We start from the raw sequence: 13,846 nt of genomic DNA on the forward strand, positions 1-13,846 counted from the left end.
AAACCACATTTCATTTTATGCTTCCACAAAGTCTCTACTTTGCCTACGTACTCAGAGACAACGTGAAGTATGTATAGGGTCTAAACGATTATTGTTTACAACGTAGCATAACTATGTAGTGGAAGTCGAAACGAAGAATTTTATACAAGACACTTGTGGCCTATTAAGTTGGGAAACAGCCACCAACAGGTTTACAAGACTACACGAGCTATTATAGCCCATGCACGTCGCGTGAGATTTTCATGTTCTCTTCTCCAGCTCTCTACACATCGTCATCGATTGTTTCGTCATTCTTGCCTGCATTAGCTTGTTATTTCTTCACTGCCTAATTATTACATGTCTGTCTGTTTGTCGTATCTGCTCGTAACGAGCAACACATCGTCCGTAATTGGCGAGCAATCTATAAAGTGTGCACAGCAATCCGGTTTTCCGTGCGCCCGCCTATGTTATTTCCCTGCGATCAGCCACACAAGGCTACGGTTGGCTAAACGAGAGGTTCTGCAGAGTCACAGAAATTACTTCTAAAAGTGTGTGAGAATTGTGTAATGAATAAAAACTCTACAGGGGGGAGGCAAGTGCCCCCTCTTGGTGCCCTCCATCCTTCAGTCACCTACACTACTGGTTTTCAGTTTTTCGTAAGAACCATATACCAATCAGAAATGAGCGGTGAACGAGTAAAAATGAACGGTTCCCAAAAAAGAACGATCAGCAGTGAACTAGTTCCCAAGGATGAGCGAGTTTGTCCCATCTCCCTACAGCACAGTAACTATGACGAATAACGAAAATAAATTCTGACCTTTATCATTTAAGGATGTCAAGCTATAGCTTGCGGAAGTATCAAATTTTTTCACCGAATAGTTTTCTTAAAATCGGATGATAAGTATTTCATAGCTGCCGTCGCGTCCGCTCCACTGCTTTGCCGAGAAGACGCGTGGCTGTCGCTCTGTGTCGCGACGAGCCTCAAACACGTCCGAATTCAAACGTCGCCAGTTGCAGCGGGAGACAGACAGCGACACAGGTGTCGCTCACGTAGGCCACCTCCGTAACTATACCTGCGGTTGTGTTTTGTCGCGCGCTGTCGCTCGCTTCTGTCGCTCACGCAGGACACGGCCTAAAGCCGTCGGCACACGGACCGTGCTGTCGAACGTTAACGTTGACCGTGCCAAGTTCAAAGTGCTGCTGAACGCTCAGGAACGATTGCTACTTGTGCATACGGTACGTGGGCCCCGACGTGGTATACGCGATCGCAACGCACTCCAGCGGCAGTTGACCGATGTTTCTAGTTCGTAAATCACACTGTTTACTCAACGGGCGCGCCTAAAATTCCCATGCTAGCTCTATTGAAACCCACATTTACTCCATCGTCCACGAAAAGGGAAGTACCATCTCCAGTCAATAAGGACAAAGGCTTATAAAAGTTCCATTACAAACAATGCATTACAGATTTGGAATACTTATCTGCATACGATAAACATTATTTCATCATTTCCACATTTTACTAAAACCCCCAGGTCAGTCTTACTCGATCACTGTTCCTACCCAGTAGCAGAATCTTTGCAACATCTGAATTACGAAGCGTAAAAGAAAAAGGAGCAAAATATCTTTATACAAGTAGCGCAAGCTGTCCTGTAGATTAAGCCAATCAAACAAAGTCACCTCTCAAAAAAAGGTGAACTTACATTTACATAACATCAAATATTGTAGTACATATTTGTATTAATCTAATAATAAAGTATCAGAACCTAATAAAAACGCGAATGTTAGGAAAAAAAATTTGGAAGTGCCAAGGGGCGAACCACCGACCCCACTAACAACTCTGTAAAGGACAGTGATGGTACTCACTAAATTAACAGCAGACCGTTCTTCTCTAATCATATTGTGTTACCCCTTGCTCAAAACCTTCATCGTAGATATGTTACTAATTGAAATTTAATTATAACAAATTGTACCAAGAACAATACGTTTTGGGTGCATCTTCAGTGTGTCGCTGCATTCAAATAGCCTACTCTTATAATACGCAAGTTACAATAATTCTTTTGCCACGAATATGATGTTTCTCATTATTTTATTGGAGCGAATCACACAGTTAACAACGGGTGATTCTCAATTTGCTGGTGCTCAGAAACGGCATATATATAAACAGGCTTGAAATGAATGCCAATATGGCGCCTCACAACTCTGTACTGAAGGGAGACGGCGTGCGTGTGACGTAGGTGGCGTTGTGCCCTCTCATTGGTCAATGCTCAGACGCACGCTCAGAATATCTGACATGCCAGATATTGCTCTGCACGTTCGGAAAGACTCCCGAACGTGCTATTCCACGCTATGACGTCAGAAACTCGGCACGCTCAACGCTCAACGGTCGGATGCACGGTCCGTGTGCCGACGGCTTTACAGTGGAGATCGCTGCACATGTTGCCATAATCTCCTGGCGAAGTTGCTCCAGCGTGTGTGGCTTACGTCGACAGACGTTATCTTTGACAGTTCCCCACAACTAAAAGTACATAGGTGTTAGATCTGGCGACCGTGCAGGGAACTCAATGGGCCCTCTTCGTCCAATCCGATGCCCTGGAAAATTGGCATCCAGGAAATCTTGTACGGCTAGGTTGTAGTGTGACGGCGCCCCATCCTGTTCGTAGATGACCTCTTCAAGAGCTCCAGAAAGTGCAAGTATACCTGGCAAAATTCATGTGTGTAACATTTCCAGGTACACTTCTCCAGTGACAGTAGCATCAAAAGCCGGCCGACATGGCCGAGCGGTTCTAGGCGCTACAGTCTGGAACCGCGCGACCGCTACGGTCGCCGGTTCGAATCCTGCCTCGGGCATGGATGTGTGTGATGTCGTTAGGTTAGTTACGTTTAAGTAGTTCTAAGTTCTAGGGGACTGATGACCTCAGCAGTTAAGTCCCATAGTGCTCAGAGCCATTTGAACCAAGTAGCGTCAAAGAAAAAGGGTCCTTCTAAGCTCCTAGATGATATTCCACACCACACAACAACCCCCGGTATATTGACCGCTTTATCCACATAAACATGCGGATTTTCCGATGCCCAGTACACACTGTTACGCCGACTCACGATTCCATTAAGTATAAATTGTACCTCGTCACTCCACACTACCTTCGTCATATATAGTTCGTCATCAGTTACCATTTGCTGATACCATTCGCAAAATTGCATTCGGCCATCAGCATCATCGTCAATATCACATGCGGTAATCTTGGAATGTAAACTTTTCACTTTACAGTTTTTAGGAATCTCCTGCTTACGTGGCAGACGCTCTATCCATCTGAGCCACCGCGGGCACAGAGGATAGTGCGTCTGCAGGGACTTATCCCTGGCACGCTCCCCGTGAGATCCACATTCCCAGCATGTCCACACCACTACATTCGTAGTGCGCCTAATAGGTGTTTGCCCATCATACTCATTACTCGTGGCAGATTAACATGTCCCCAATGAAGTACATCAACGCCTGTTTTGCAGCTAGGGTGTCCATTTAATTATCTTTTCATTTCTAGCAAAGCTGCATGGTCATCCACGGTAACTGTTCTTACGGGAACAGATACTACCGTCATATATAGTTAAAATATGGCTTGCCGGCCATTGACCTTCTTGGGCGAACGCACACGCTATGCCCGAACTCGTACGGGACTTGGTAGATTAATTTGCCACGAGTAATGAGTATGATGGGCAAACATCTATTAGGCGCACTACGAATGTAGTGGTGTGGACATGCTGGGAATGTGGATCTCACGGGGAGCGTGCCAGGGATAAGTCCCTGCAGACGCACTATCCTCTGTGCCCGCGGTGGCTCAGATGGATAGAGCGTCTGCCATGTAAGCAGGAGATCCCGGGTTCGAGTCCCGGTCGGGGTACACATTTTCAACATGTCCCCAATGAAGTACATCAACTCCTGTTTGCAGCTAGGGTGTCCATTTAATTATCATTTCATTTCTAGCATAGCTGCATGGTCATCCACGGTAACTGTTCTTTCGGGAACAGATACTACCGTCATATATAATTCCTCGTACACTTGTACTGCTAACCCCGACTTCATATGCATATTCTGTAGCAGGCTTCTGTGGAGAATTAACAAACGTTTCCAACACGAGAGCCGACGAAGTAGGACTTGTAGCCGCACACTGCCTTCCGGATCTTCCTTTGTGAATATCACAAGACATTCCATGCAATTCAAACTTGTCAACGATGCGTTTAATTGTTAGGCGGGTTGGCAGTTCTGTTTCTAACTCCCGCCTCCGCCACTTCAACGGCATTATCAAACTTAACCACTTCACAATACATTTTTGTTGCTCGATTTTCACGCGTGCTCCAGCCATCTTCTTTTCTCAACAGCACGTTGAAAGTACTAACACCTGTTGAGCCGAATACCATACTACAACACACTCATAACTCAAATCGAACGACGATATTTCGATAGAGCCTGACAAAGAGTGTATACATTTTTCTGGCGGACTTTAGTTCCGGGTACCTTACCAGATAGCATGTATAAGGAATTTCGCAAATCACAACATGCATACATTTTCAGGAAAACTCTATGCGTTATTTCATTTACTTGTCGATAGTCACAAATATGTTTCTTCTAATAATTACATTTAATTAAAAATAGCAAGGAGCCAAATAACATAAACTTACTAAAACTTCATGCAGTTACACGTGTTTTTTTTAAATTATATTACCTCTCAGATGTCGTATAAATTAAATAATATGACCAGTGATGAAAAAAATATAGAATAAAAATTAAGTTTGAGAGGGAGTCGAACGACGTTCGTGTTACATTTCCGGCCGGAGTGGCCATGCGGTTGGTTGGTTGGTTGTTTTGGGGGAAGAGACCAAACATCGAGGTCATCGGTCTCATCGGATTAGGGAAGGATGGGAAAGGAAGTCGGCCGTGCCCTTTCAAAGGAACCATCCCGGCATTTACCTGGAGCGATTTAGGGAAATCACGGAAAACCTAAATCAGGATGGCCGGATGCGGGGTTGAACCGTCGTCCTCCCGAATGCGAGTCCAGTGTCTAACCACTGCGCCACCTCGCTCGGTGGGCCATGCGGTTCTAGGCGCTACAGTCTGGAGCCGAGCAACCGCTACGGTCGCAGGTTCGAATCCTGCTTCGGGCATGGATGTGTGTGATGGCTTAGGTCAGTTAGGTTTAATTAGTTCTAAGTTCTAGGCGACTGATGACCTCAGAAGTCGCATAGTGCTCAGAGCCATTTTTGTTACATTGTTCGAAAGCTAAGCACGTTTTTTTTCTTTTTTAATCTCATTTCGTTCGTGGCATTTATTCGGTCCCATGACACCTGTTCAAGTTCATCGTTGAGCCGCTTACTCAGTTTTTTTCTTACAAAGGCCAGCTAACCCTCTGACGAACGCGCTGACCTACCGCGCCGGCAAGCCGTACGACCACGAACTCTTACATCTGGCACCTACGCACAAACACACTTTGTGATCAAAAGTATCCGTACACCTGGCGAAAATGACTTACAAGTTCGCGGCCCCCTCCATCGGTAATGCTGGAATTCAGTATGGTGTTGGCCCACCCTTAGCCTTGATGACAGCTTCCACTCTCGCTGACATAGGTTCAGTCATGTGCTGGGAGATTTTTTGGGGGATGGCAGCCCATTCTTCACGGAGTGCTGCACTGAGGAGAGGTATCGATGTCGGTCGGTGAGGTCTGGCACGAAGTCGGCGTTCCAAAACATGCCAAAGGTGTTCTGTAGGATTCAGGTCAGGACTCTGTGCAGGCCAGTCCATTACAGGATTGTTATTGTCGTGTAACCACTCCGGCCACAGTCCGTGCATTATGAACAGGTGTTTCATCACGTTGAAAGATGCAATCGTCATCCCGGAATTGCTCTCCAACAGTGGGTGCAAGAAGGAGCTTAAAACATCAGTGTAGGCCTGTGCTGTGATAGTGCCTCGCTCTCCTTGAAAAACACGACCATACCATAACACCACCGCTTTCGAATTTTACTGTTGGCGCTACACACGCTGGCAGATGACGTTCACCGGACATTCGCCATATCCATGCCCTACTATCGGATCGTCGCATCATTCGTCACTCCACACAACATTTTTCCACTGTTCAGTCGTCCAATGTTTACGCTCCTTACATCAAGCGAGGCGTCGTTTGGCATTTACCGGCGTGATGTGTGGCTTATGAGCAGCCGCTCGACCATGAAATCCAAGTTTTTTCACCTCCCGCCTGTCATAGTCCTTGTTGTGGACCCTGATGCAGTTTGGAACTCCTGTGTGATGATCTGGATGTGTGTGTGCCTATTACACATTACGACCCTCTTCAACTGTCGGCGGTCTCTGTCAGTCAACAGACGAGGTCGGCCTGTACGCTTTTGTGTTGAACGTGCCCTTCACGTTTCCACTTCACTATCACATCGGAAACTGTGGACCTAGGGATGTTTAGGAGTGTGGAAATCTCGCGTACAGGCGTATGACACAAATGACACCCAATCACCTGACCACGCTCGAAGTCTGTGAGTTCCGCGGAGCGACCCATTCTGCTCTCTCACGATGACTACTGAGGTCGCTGACATGGAGTACCTGGCAGTAGGTGGCAGCACAGTGCGCCTCATATGAAAAAGCGTCCGGATACTTTTCACTACATGTTGTATGTCAGTTACATAAAAGGCCCGTAAAACTTCTCATGCGATTTTTCCGGAATTATCAGAGTACTGTACCTTACTACGTGCTCACTATGTTGTTTTAATGGCCTACTAAAGGTGTACAAAGTTTGAGGTAAATCTGTGATCCTATCGTCGTGGCATCCCCTTGTAAGATTATTAGACTTGAAGCTGTGCTCGGATTTCTTACTGCTGCAGTGGAAGGAAAGGGCCGTGGGCCTTTTAAGGGACCATCCGGCATTTTCGCTGGCGAGCACAGAAAACCGATCTCTGCGTGTTCGATCCAAGAACTCAATCGTGATCTCTCGAACGCGAGTTGAGGGTGCTACTCACTCACATCACCTCTCTCAGATAATTCAGCGACTTTTCTTCACATGTGGATGCTACACAATTTGCGTTTGTGGAGGTTTCTAGAACTGATACTGAGATACTGGCATCTTGGCGCGTACAATAATTAATAAATATATAGAAAGAAAAAGAAAAAGAAAGATAGAGAGAGAGAAAATATTGCCTGTAATTTTCCCAGGTAATATTTCGGAATACACAAAAAAAATTAAACTGTATATTTCTTACGCACTGTTGTAGCTGACATCCGGCACCTCGGTGCATCTTTCACTGTCTTTCACAGTTTTATTTTTATGGGGCACGTACGTAAATTGTATTTCTTGCGTATCTATCGATATGCGTAGCTCACATAAAACAAAACCATACAGCTGTATAATCTTTGACTACTGCTACAATATCTTTGTGTCGCTACACCACCTCTGCCCGAGAGTGCTAGGAAAGTTACACGAATTCTAAGTAAAGCAGTGTTGAGTGGCAGATGTATTTTGAACAATAGTCAGGAAATTTTCTCCATTAGTGTGATATGAGAATGATTGAGTATGAATAGTTTAAACGTAATTGTGGAGACAGAACTGAGGATATTGCTTGTGAGTTTTTATGCAATGTTGAGAGATTGAGGTAAGCAGACAAGAGAGTAAAGTTGTTTCGTATTATTGAGATTGTAGTAACGAAGTGCAGATAGCAGGATTGTTATGTCGATTACTCTAATAGGAAAATGAAATTCTTCTTGCTTAAAATTATTTCTTAAAGTCAAGTCGTGTTAGCATTCGGTAGATTTTCAAAGTATTACTTTTAAATGCAGAGTTTCAGTCCAATTTTGTCAGGAGTCGTTTGTTACCACTTAAAATTCCTACCATCCATTCGGGTTTATTATATACGAACGCACATTGCACTTTGTCGTACTAAATTTTAGTGGTTTTTATTGTTGCTTTGCTGCCTTATGCTGCTTGCTGCTATTGAGAAATCTGCAAAAATGTTTGTCGACATGCGAGGTAAGAGAAAATTCACTATGGGATCAAAAGTATCCGTACACCCCAAAAACTACGTTTTTCATTAAGTGCACTGTGCTGCCACCTACTGCCAGGTACTCCATATCAGCGACCTCAGTAGTCGTTAGACATCGTGAGAGAGCAGAATGGGGCGCTCTGCGGAACTCACGGACTTCGAACGTGGTCAGGTGATTGGGTGTCATTTGTGTCATACGTCTGTACGCGAGATTTCCGCAGTCCTAAACATCCCTAGGTCCACAGTTTCCGATGTGATAGTAAAGTGGAAATGCGAAGCGACACGTACAGCATAAAAGCGTACAGGCCGACCTCGTCTGTTGACTGACAGACGCTGCCGACAGTCCAACAGTGTCATAATGTGTAATAGGCAGACATCTATTCAGACCATCACACAGGAATTCCAAAGTCCAGCAGGATCCACTGCAAGCGCTATGACAGTTAGGCGGGAGGTGAGAAAACTTGGATTTCATGGCCGAGCGGCTGCTCATAAGCCGCACACCACGCTGGTAAATGCCAAACGATGCCTCGCTTGGTGTAAGGAGCGTAAACATTGGACGATTGAACAGTGGGAAAACGTTGTGTGGAGCGACGAATCACGGTACAGAATGTGGAGATCCGATGGCAGGGTGTGGGTATGGTGAATGCCTGGTGAACGTCATCTGCCAGCGTGTGTAGTGCTAAGAGTAAAATTCGGAGGCGGTGGCGTTATGGTGTGGTCGCGTTTTTCATGGGGGGAGCTTGCACCCCTTGTTGTTTTGCGTGGCGCTATCACGGAACAGGCCTAAATTGATGTTTTAACCTCGTTCTTGCTTCCCACTGTTGAAGAGCAATTGGTGGATGGAGATTGCATCTTTCAACACGATCGAGCACCTGTTCATAACGACAGTCACATCCCTGTAATGGACTGGCCTGCACAGAGTCCTCATATCTCTCCTTAGTGCAGCACTCCGTGAAGAATAGGCTCCCATTCCCCAAGAAATCTCCCAGCACATGACTGAACGTATACTTGCGAGAGTGGAAGCTGTCATCAAGGCTAAGGGTGGGCCTACGCCATATTGAACTCCGGCATTACCGATGGAGGGCAGCAGGACCTTGCTAGTCATTTTTGCCAGGTGTCCGGATACTTTTGATCACATAGTGTATACTCAGAGTTTTGCGCAGTACATAAGTTTAAGTTGGGAATTAATTTGTTTGGTATACATTATTGAGCAGTTTTGGTAAACAGTTTTAGAGATTCATTCAGACAGAGAGAAGTAGACAAGTGGTTACGTTACATAATAAACTGCAACAGAAGAAACTATAACACCGGCATATTTGGTTTGCACAAGCGCAGTTAACGAGATTTAGAAACTGCGCAGACATAACGAAAACTGCTTGGATTATTGCAATTGCAGGCGTTGTATTGATTTGTAAATACTATTCCCTCCGTTAATTTCCTTAAAAATTCCTAGCACTGAAGAATAATCACTGACTGTGATGAGAAAAAAAATTTCTATCAAGTGAGGCACACTTGTCGTTCAGCTACGAGTCCGTGCTGGAAAGGAATGACTCCGAAGATTTTATACGAAAACTCTTGAAGCTCTCTCAATAAAACAAACATTACTAACATTCTACGTCTGTATGCTTCATGTTCACCTAACTGCAGCTCTCTGCCGCCAGAGAACTGCGAACTTCCGTAGCGTGTTACATGGTGCTGTGTAACTTATCTATGTCGGTGCTTGAGAAACAGCGTGATGTAATAGGGTATGCAATTCGAAAAGTTTGTCCACACATGGCGCACATTCTTCTTCAGCATGACACTGCGAGACCACACAGGAGCACTGAAACATTTCCAGCAAATCCCATGCTTTTGGTTCACTGCCATCGATCATACTTCATAGAGTTCCCATTTGGTCCCATCCGATTCTCATCTTTTTCCAAACCTTATGGAGCCACTCCGAGGACTCCACTTTGATAGCGATGAAGTGTTGTAAGCAGAGGTGAGGTTGTGCTTCCGTCAACAAAGTGAAATATTCTACAGTGACGGTATCAACAAACTGGTTTCTCGCTGTCACAAATTTATTCGTTTCGAGGGTGACTATGTTGAGAAATAAAGTAAATAGAAAAGAAACACGACGCATAACGAACGATTTACGCTAATTGGTCACAAACTGATATTGATACAGGTGTTGTTGTTGTGATCTTCAGTTCTGAGACTGGTTTGATGCAGCTCTCCATGCTACTCTATCCTGTGCAAGCTTCTCCATCTCCCAGTACCTACTGCAACCTACATCCTTCTGAATCTGCTTAGTGAATTCATCTTTTGGTCTCCCTCTACGATTTTTACCATCCACACTGCCCTCCAAAGTTAAATTGGTGATCCCTTGATGCCTCAGAACATGTTCTACCTACCGATCCCTTCTTCTAGTCAAGTTGTGCCACAAACTTTTCTCCCCAATCCTATTCAATACCTCCTCCTTAGTTATGTGATCTAGTCATCTAATCTTCAGCATTCTTCTGTAGCACCACATTTCGAAAGTTTCTATTCTCTTCTTGTCCAAACTATTTATTGTCCATGTTTCACTTCCATACATTGCTACACTCCATACAAATACTTTCAGAAACGACTTCCTGACACTTAAATCGATACTCGATATCAACAAATTTCTATTCTTTAGAAACGCTTTCCTTGTCATTGCCAGTCTACCTATTATATCCTCTCTACTTCGACCATCATCAGTTATTTTGCTCCCCAAATAGCAAAACCCATTTACTACTTTAAGTGTCTCATTTCCTAATCTAATACCCTCAACATCACCTGACTTAATTCGACTACATTCCATTATCCTCGTTTTGCTTTTGTTGATGTTCGTCTTATATCCTCCTTTCAAGACACTGTCCATTCCTTTCAACTGCTCTTCCAGGTCCTTTGCTGTCTCTGACAGAATTACAATGTCATCGGCGAACCTCAAAGTTTTTATTTCTTCTCCATTGATTTTAATTCCTACTCCGAATTTTTCTTTTGTTTCCTTTACTACTTGCTCAATATACAGATTGAATAACATCGGGGAGAGGCTACAACCCTGTCTCACTCCCTTCCCAACCACTGCTTCCCTTTCGTGTCCCTCGACCCTTACAACTGCCATCTGGTTTCTGTACAAATTGTAAATAGCCTTTCGCTCCCTGTATTTTACCCCTGCCACCTTCAGAATTTGAAAGAGAGTATTCCAGTCAACATTGTCAAAAGCTTTCTCTAAGTCTACAAATGCTAGTAACGTAGGTTTGCCTTTTCTTAACCTATCTTCTAAGGTAAGTCGTAGGGTCAGTATTGCCTCACGTGTTCCAATATTTCTACGGAATCCAAACTGATGTTCCCCGAGGTCGGCTTCTACTAGTTTTTCCATTCGTCTGTAAAGAATTTGCGTTAGTATCTTGCAGCTGTGACTTATTAAATTGATAGCTCGGTAATTTTCGCATCTGTCAACACTTGAAGTGTGAGGGTATTTCGCCTGGCTTATACATCTTGCTCACCAGATGGTAGACTTTTTGTCAGGACTGGCTCTCCCAAGGCTGTCAGTAGTTCTAGTCGAATGTTGTCTACTCCCGGGGCCTTGATGCAGGTATCGACGGAAAACGGAAAATTTTAAACTGCGGCAGCCGATGGATGAAGGTGGGATGCTGCAGCGCAGCTGGCAGGGATAGTTCGAAGGTGGTCATGTCATTTTGGTTTTTGTATGTCGTCGATTTGCACATCAGAGAGAGAGAGAGACCAAGTTTTGTTACTGTTAAATCATCTTTGGTCTTGTCATGGCACAGTCTTTGCCTCTACGCAGTCTGCTATCTTCTTAGTTGAAATTTGTCAGGTGATGGACGTATTCTGTAGTGCTGTGTCGTTTCTGATTGTATCTGTTAACTGAAGAAATATTTATTGTAAAGGACAGCAAAGATGAATACGAAATAAGCATCAAACGAAAAAACTACAAAGAATGAAACTCCTCTAGCTTGAAGGGGGAAACCAGATGGCACTAAGGTTGGCCCGCTAGATGGCGCTGCCATAGGTCAAACGGATATCAACTTTTTTTTTTTTAATAGGAACTCCCATTTTTATTACATATTCGCTTAGTTCGTAAGGAAATATGAATGTTTTAGTTGGACCAATGTGGTGCTACAGAAGAATGCTGAAGATTAGATGGGTAGATCACATAACTAATGAGGAAGTATTGAATAGGATTGGGGAGAAGAGAAGTTTGTGGCGCAACTTGACCAGAAGAAGGGATCGGTTGGTAGGACATGTTCTGAGGCATCAAGGGATCACCAATTTAGTATTGGAGGGCAGCGTGGAGGGTAAAAATCGCAGGGGGAGACCAAGAGATGAATACACTAAGCAGATTCAGAATGATGTAGGTTGCAGTAGTTACTGGGAGATGAAGAAGCTTGCACAGGATAAAGTAGCATGGAGAGCTGCATCAAACCAGTATCAGGACAGAAGACCACAACAACAAGAACATTAGAAAGCGAAGAGAATATAAATTTTGAATAATGTTATCAATTTTGAAGGGAAGAAGTTTGAGTTGGATTGCAGCAGTGCGCAGCTAGTTTGTCGGAATGATTACTGTCAGCTAGTTAACTTGCTCAGAGTTGAGAGAAAGACCACTCCACTTCCCTGAGTCATGCATTAACATATCGACTGACTGAGCTGTTAGATTTTTGTAGAAATTCTCTGTTAACATTGTAAAAATGGTTCAAATCGCTCTGAGCACTATGCGACTTAACTTCTGAGGTCATCAGTCCCCTAGAACTTAGAACTACTTAAACCTAACTAACCTAAGGACATCACACACATCCATGCCCGAGGCAGGATTCGAACCTGCGACCGTAGCGGTCGCGTGGTTCCAGACTGCAGCCCCCAGAACTGCACGGCCACTCCGGCCGGCGTTAACATTGTACCCTCTTTAAATCGTTGTTCACTTTGTTAACATACTATTGTTCAGACCTACGTTATGTGTGAAGATCACGCGAAGTTCTACTCTGTCTTTTTCAATACATCATTCTAAAATGTTGTCTTCAAGTATTTCATAGAGGTAGTTAGTCTCCCCTCTCCAGTGATTATCATTAGACATTACCACATGCAACAGTTTGAAAGACGCGAGGTAAGTCGGAATTTTGATTAGGGCCAAATACGTGTTTTACTTCAGTTGCGCATTTAATACAAAGATAAGCTGCATGTTGATCAGTTACAGTTAGCACACGAGGTTAAGTTGGGTACCAGTTTGTGGGGACACAGTTTTGCTAGTACCTAGAGGAGCAGTTGAGCTAAATTTCACACGGAGACAAATATCGGTTCTGTTCCACTGAGAAAAATTGCACTGTAGTTCCTTCTCTACATTGTCGTACAGATGACAAAATGGTAGACATCGAAGTAGATGACAGAGGGACAAAAAAAAATTAAAATCGCTCAAAAGAGGAAAGGCCGCTGGACCTGATGGGATACCAGTTCGATTCTAGACAGAGTACGCGAAGGAACTTGCCCCCCTTCTTGCAGCGGTGTACCGTAGGTCTCCAGAAGAGCGTAGCGTTCCAAAGGATTGGAAAAGGGCACAGGTCATCCCCGTTTTCAAGAAGGGACGTCGAACAGATGTGCAGAACTATAGACCTATATCTCTAACGTCGATCAGTTGTAGAATTTTGGAACACGTATTATGTTCGAGTATAATGACTTTTCTGGAAACTAGATATCTACTCTGTAGTAATAAGCATGGGTTTCGAAAAAGACGGTCGTGTGAAACCCAGCTCGCGCTATTCGCCCACGAGACTCAGAGGGCCGTAGACACGGGTTCCCAGATAGATGCCCTGTTTCTTGACTT

The 13,846-nt window shown here is 44.3% G+C and overlaps 1 non-coding gene across 1 annotated transcript; it reads left to right on the plus strand.

The window, feature by feature from the left end:
• Window positions 1–3,797: 3,797 nt before the first annotated feature.
• Window positions 3,798–3,872, plus strand: Trnat-ugu (transfer RNA threonine (anticodon UGU)). Its single transcript has one exon. It is a non-coding gene; the product is annotated as a tRNA-Thr (tRNA).
• Window positions 3,873–13,846: the final 9,974 nt, after the last annotated feature.

The sequence above is a fragment of the Schistocerca cancellata genome, chromosome 11 (genome assembly GCF_023864275.1).
Source record: "Schistocerca cancellata isolate TAMUIC-IGC-003103 chromosome 11, iqSchCanc2.1, whole genome shotgun sequence".
NCBI lineage: Eukaryota > Metazoa > Arthropoda > Insecta > Orthoptera > Acrididae > Schistocerca > Schistocerca cancellata.